Source organism: Papio anubis, chromosome 11 (genome assembly GCF_008728515.1).
Source record: "Papio anubis isolate 15944 chromosome 11, Panubis1.0, whole genome shotgun sequence".
NCBI classification, from domain to species: domain Eukaryota; kingdom Metazoa; phylum Chordata; class Mammalia; order Primates; family Cercopithecidae; genus Papio; species Papio anubis.
The window spans coordinates 48,533,888-48,540,140 of record NC_044986.1 but is presented as its reverse complement, the minus strand read 5'-3'; the positions used below and the strand labels follow the sequence as shown (position 1 = coordinate 48,540,140).

General features: G+C 39.0%; 1 pseudogene; it reads right to left on the bottom strand.

Moving 5' to 3' along the window:
- Positions 1–351: 351 nt before the first annotated feature.
- On the bottom strand, positions 352–5,337 carry LOC101009115 (annotated as a pseudogene).
- Between the last annotated feature and the right edge of the window lie 916 nt (positions 5,338–6,253).

Sequence of the window (6,253 nt, the reverse complement as noted above, 5' to 3'; positions counted from 1 at the left end):
TCATTCAAGGGAGTCCTATAGGCAAAGATATTTAGTGATTAAGTGATCTACATACACCTTATTGCTTTACTTCCAAATATCAAATATAAGAAAGCCTATTTCTGGGGGGAGGCTGAGGAGGGTGGATCACGAGGTCAGGAGATCAAGACCATCCTGGCTAACACGGTGAAACCCTGTCTCCACTAAAAATACAAAAAAAAAAAATAGCCAAAAAAATTAGCCAGGGGTGGTGGCTGGCCCCTGTAGACCCAGCTACTCAGAAGGCTGAGGCAGGAGAATAGTGGGAACCTGGGAGGCAGAGCTTGCAGTGAGCCAAGATCACGCCACTGCACTCCATCTCAAAAAAAAAAAAAAAAAAAAAAAAAGAAAGAAAGAAAGTCTATTTTTAAAAGTCTCAGATATTTTCCATGGTTTCCAAATTATCTGTGGGAAGCTCTGACTTACTTGTATAGAGTTTAATATATGTGTCCACCATTAAATCCAGGTCATGTTTTATATCAAAATTTATGTTAAGCAAAGCCAAGTTACTTGACCTTTGGTCTGTCAAAGTGTACTTCAAATATGCTTTAAGATGCTTTCGTCCATTTTCATACCACTCATTCGCAACCTTCATCACAGGACGAATACACAAGACCTTCAGCAATGCATACACATTAGGAAAAAACTTGATGTCAGGCAGATGGAGGGTTTCATAGATGGTGGATGGAAGCTCTATATCTTTCCCCCTGTGTTTCCATTTGATTCTCCAACAATGAAGCTTGACTGAGAGCGTGTCGGGATTGGATAAGCCACTTCTACAACATGTCAGCATGGTGTTCCTCCTAGGTATTGAATTTGAGTTGTCCCCTGACTGGGGGTACCAGAGATAAGCATTTAAGAGCTTTAAGGTGCTGTTCTGAGAATATATCTTTAAGTTCCTGAATAATGTGCTCCACTGTTGGGACACTTAGGGTTTCTTTATAGTAAATCTCAGAGGTTAACTGGGATTCCAAGTTACCCTGGTGAGCTCTGCGGAATTTCCCAGGGAGTTTCATTAGAAGATCATTTGGTTGCCAAATCTGTGGCTTCCTCAAACCAAAATTCATGATAAACTTCAATATTTTCCATCACTCCATTGAGTGAACGCAGTACTGCAGTCAAGCTACTGGCTGCAAATAAGACATCAGAGGTTTGACCCTGGAGATTTTTCCCAAAGGCTCTTGTAAAAGGACATTTTTAAGAACAAGAGTAGTACCAATGAAATCAAAATCTGTTACTGCACTGCAGAGTACAAATGCGCGGCCAACTATACAGTTATTCCATCTAATATTTGTGTCACTATTTATACTCTCTAAACATAAAACAAGTGCTTGCTGGAGTTCCACTAAAATTTCAAAAGCATCATGCCTGCCTGTTCATGGAGAATGCAGATTTCCTTCACTTCTTTACCCCTTTCTTTACTGTTCTGAAAAAGGACAGAAATTACATTGTCAAGTTCTAAAAGAAGTCGTGGCGATCGATGGAAAAAAGAACAAACTTCCTCAATTGTTCTTAAAGCAACAGATACTCCCATAACAGGTACTGATTTTGCCAACCACGTATTTATGGCACAGGAAGAGTAGAGCATGTAAATAGCTTGGGAATATTTCTCTGAAAGTCTAGAAGCAACAACTTTCATTTTGGAAGAAAATCCAATAGACACAATGTAAGCCTGGCCACGACAATACTCCATATTTAATCCCCACTTCTCAGTTATCACAGTGTGAAATTTCACAGCCAAAATTTCTGCATCAGCTTCGTAAGGCAAGAAGCCTACAAATTCTTCTCTTAGGTTATGAGATTCATCAACAAACCTCACCAACACAGGTAGATAGGTGCTCTTCCCTTGTTATGTCCACTACATCATCAGTGATAATGGAAAAGAAGTGTGAGTCTCTCACTTCCTTGAGAGTTTCTTCTCAAATACCGCTCTCATAGATCTCTAGCATCTGTGTCTACTGTGTTTTTGAACAAAACAATGTGTTAACTGCTGTTGTCTCAAACCATTTTCTCAGAAACTCTTCACCAGAATTTATCTGACACTCCAGCAGTGCTTGAAAGTTACCTGGAGTAAAGAGACCTTCTGGGATTTCATCAGCCTCATATCCATCCAGAGGTATGTTTTGCTTTCCCGTCAGAATCAAGATTTCAAACAGAGATTTTAGTTATTCTCTGTTTTCCTTCTCTTCAAGGGTTAGAGGTAAAATGTCCTCATCTTGTCCTTCACCCCCTTCTTCACTGGGGTTCTGAGCATTGCTATTGTTGATTTCTTTATGTTTTTGTTCCTGTTCAGAAGTTTTATCAATTTTTTTCTGTTTCAGTGTCCTGATTTCTTCTTCACTCAGTTATTTTACTCGTTTTCTGTGTCTGCTCTGTGTGTTGCTCAAATGACTGGTAAGATCAAATGTTGTTGGTATTTCATTATCTCGAAGAATTATCCTGTAAGGACTCTCCCAATGATTTCACAAGTATCTGCTTCAATTAATTTTAAGAAATAAACCAATTATTTAGTTTTCTGATGCCTCTGCAAAGTGTATATAGTTCTACAGATCCTAGAGGTCTCAAAATGTTTGGCACAAAATTGATAATGTTTATTTAGCTGATCAGGTGTTTTATCTTCTAAATCTGCTCTCCTTCAATTCTTCACCCACTTCCGGCATCTGGCCGGGTCCCGCGGGAACGTGAAGAAGGCCAGGTCAGACTGCGTGCTCTTCTGCCTGCGGTTAGGGGCAGCGCAGAAGTTCCGCATCCTCGCCCGCTGGCAGGCCGGCTGGCCGGCTCGGCAGGGCTGGCACGCGGGGGTGAAAAATTCTTATAATTTGACTTTCCATTTTTAGTTTTAATTATGTTACGCCACTTATAATAGAAAATATTCTGACCGCTCATTCCCAAAATATCTCAATTAAGTGCAAGGCAGAAACATTGGGTTAACTTCAACGTTTGTGAAAGTTTTCCCCAGCAAACTAAAATCTCCCATAGATACAGAATGCTCAGTCAGGACCACCTAAATACAGCTCTCAAAGAAAAAACTGTAGGCACAAATATTTCTAAAGTAGATGATAAACACATGGATCTACCAAGGACATTTTCATGATGCTGTAACTTTAAGCTTCTTCATGTGTTGAGAAAGTATCTTTTTAAAATAACTCTGGAACTGTTTAACATTGAAAATGAGTGTGTTTCTGGGCAGCATTTGTGGAATGCTGGCCACCAAAGAGACATTTACAGCAATTGCAAATTTGCTTTTGAATGGATCCCCCATGACCCCAAAATATTTTTATCTCTTGCTAGTTATCTATTTTCTTTCTTAAATAATCCTGCCTTTTTATAACTTTACCCCTGTTGCATAGTTTTTCACCAAATGCACAGTTAACTTTAAATCCATTTTAAAAGGCAAAGAGAAGATACTAGTAACTCTTACTTTGAACATATATATGCTTTTCTCCTGTCTATTATGTTCAGTTTGTCAGACTTTCCTCAAAACTGATAGTTATTCTCTGTAATTCAGTTTAGCCAAATATCATGGGCTATAAAGTCAAGATTATACCAGAGGGGGCAATTGTCATAATTTAAGGTTTTGAGGCCACTAATGTCATGCTATTTTTAGGAATAACTAGACAAGACACAAAAGAACATCATTGTCACTGTTTCAGATGTCATCTCATGAAACTGGTTTATTGGCCAGAATAATCCCAGGAATTTCTCAATGAAACTCAATTATGAACAATGAGACATGTCAATGAGGCATTGACAGGAAATGAAACATTCCACGTATGCGAATATCTAACTAAAATGTGTTCTCATTTAAGCTGAATTTTAAGAAATTCAAAGATTTTATTCCTAAATTGTACTTACTGTCATTTATATAATTTAGAATAATCATTTTGAGCATTAGTGTGATATACACTGCAAATGTAGCCCTTAAAATTTATTTACACCATCTGTTAGTAAAGACTTCAGGTTTGGGAGATTGTACCTCCTAATCCCACCTTCCTTGGCACTTGAAATTGGAGAGGATATGTCTAAGGTACTATGTATTGTACTTTGCTATGACCACATTTATTGTTTCACAAGTGGGCTTCTCTATTCCATTTAGGCCCATGAGACTTCAAAAGGTATTTGTTTGGGACTTCTAAGAAAAAAAAAAAAGGTCTAAGTCTTTATGGAAATGGTTGATGATGTCCCATAAACTTAGCAGCCATAGTTTAACCGCAAGAGTCACCAAATGAAACTGCCTTAGTACAGTGCCTGTTAGAAAACTAGAATACAGAACAGAACAAACATAACAAGCCTGTGATGCCATCATTGAGTAGCTAAATTAAAAAATCCAGGAAGTTTCCCCTTTGAATTTCCAACTTGCGTCAGGCAACATTATTTGAGCTGGGTTGTCTGTCACTTGTAACTAAATGCGTACTACCAAGACAATATTTATTCTACTATGTCAGTGACGCATGCAGGGTTAATAACAGTATTTGCTGCATTACATAAAATTACTCAGGACTTTCTATGTTTTCTAGCTCATGTGTTTAATTTGTATAGTGTATCTCTTTTCTCTTGTTGTTAGCTATTCCTCTACGGACTAAGAAATTACTTACTAAAAGATAAGGATTGTCAGCCGGTTTCCTTTGATCTGCTATGACCCTGGAGGAGAGGCATGCGCCAAAGGCCTCAGCTCCCTCCTTACTTCCTTAGGAAGGACTTTCCTGACCCACATCAAAGTCAAATCCCCTTGTTAAGTATCCTTGCTGAGCTACTATACAACAAGCTCTCTTCTAAGCATTTACTTGAATTAATCTATTTAATCCTCACATAATCTATTTAATCCTCACAGAAACTTTATTTTACAGACCATATCATTCCAATTTTAGGCCATTTGTACTGCTTTAACATAAAACTTGAGAATGGGTAATTCACTAAAACCAGAAATTTATTTTTCACAGTTTGGAAGGTGGGAAGTCCAAGATCAAGGTGTCAGCATTTGGTCTGGTGAGGGCCTTCTTACTACATCCTCACATGGCAGAAAGCAGAAGGGCAAGCAAACTAAATGCTGCAGGAAGCATCTTTTCTAAGGGTCTTAATCTCATTAACCAGGAGGAAGCTCTCATGGCCTATTCACCTATTAAAGACCGACCTCTTAATACCATGACATTGGCAACACCTGAATTTTGGAGGGAAACCATTCGAAGCATAGCACAAATGAAGAAACTGAGGCACAAAAGTGCTGGTAGGTAGTATAAGGTCACAAAACAAAGAATTGGGAGTGTGATTTAAATCAAGGCAATTAAAAGCCCTGCCTCTTTAACTTTTGTGCTACATGTCCTTTTTTTTTTTTTTTTTTTTTTTTGAGATGGAGTCTCACTCTTTTGCCAGGCTGGAGTGCAGTGGCACAGTCTCAGCTCACTGCAACCTCCGCTTCCCGGGTTCAAGTGATTCTCCTGCCTCAGCCTCCTGAGTAGCTGGGACTACAGGTGCCTTCCACCATGCCTGGCTAATTTTTTGTATTTTTAGTAGAGATGGGGTTTCACCATGTTGGCCAGGATGGTCTTGATCTCTTGACCTCTTGATCCACCCACCTCAGCCTCCCAAAGTGCTGGGATTACAGGCGTAAGTCACCGTGCCTGGCCCTATTTAGTTTTTTCAGAACACTTATCTCACGTGTATTTTAAACATTTCCTAACATAATAATTCAATTAACATTCAACCCTCCCACTAGACTACAAGTTCCATACAAGCAGAGATTATATTCAGATTAGTTCATCATTGTCTCCTCAACCCTTAGCACAATGCTCACATCTTTATAAGCACTCAATAAGTGTTCGATAAAAGAGAGAAGAAAAGAAGGAAGGACACAAGGTAAGCACAGAGGAAAAGGCATGAAAGATGGAAATTAAGACCTAAGCAAGAACCCAAAAGGAAGCTATAGATAAGTTATAATTGAGGGCTGTTATAGCTTCACAGAGGCCTTTTCTGCTTCCTACTAAGTAGTCGAATTTACCAGATAAATGAGCTGTTACTGTACTTCATGTCCAATAATAACATTTCTTTTAGCAATTAACTCAGAGTATGTCCAACATTTCATGTAATGAGGAAAGCTAAAAAGAAAACACACATTAAGAATGTAAATAGGGCAGCGCAGTGGCTTGTGCCTGCAATCCCAGCACTTTGGGAGGTTGAGGTGGGCAGATTGCTTGAGCCCAGGAGTTCAAGGCCAGCCTGGGTGACATGGTGAAACCCC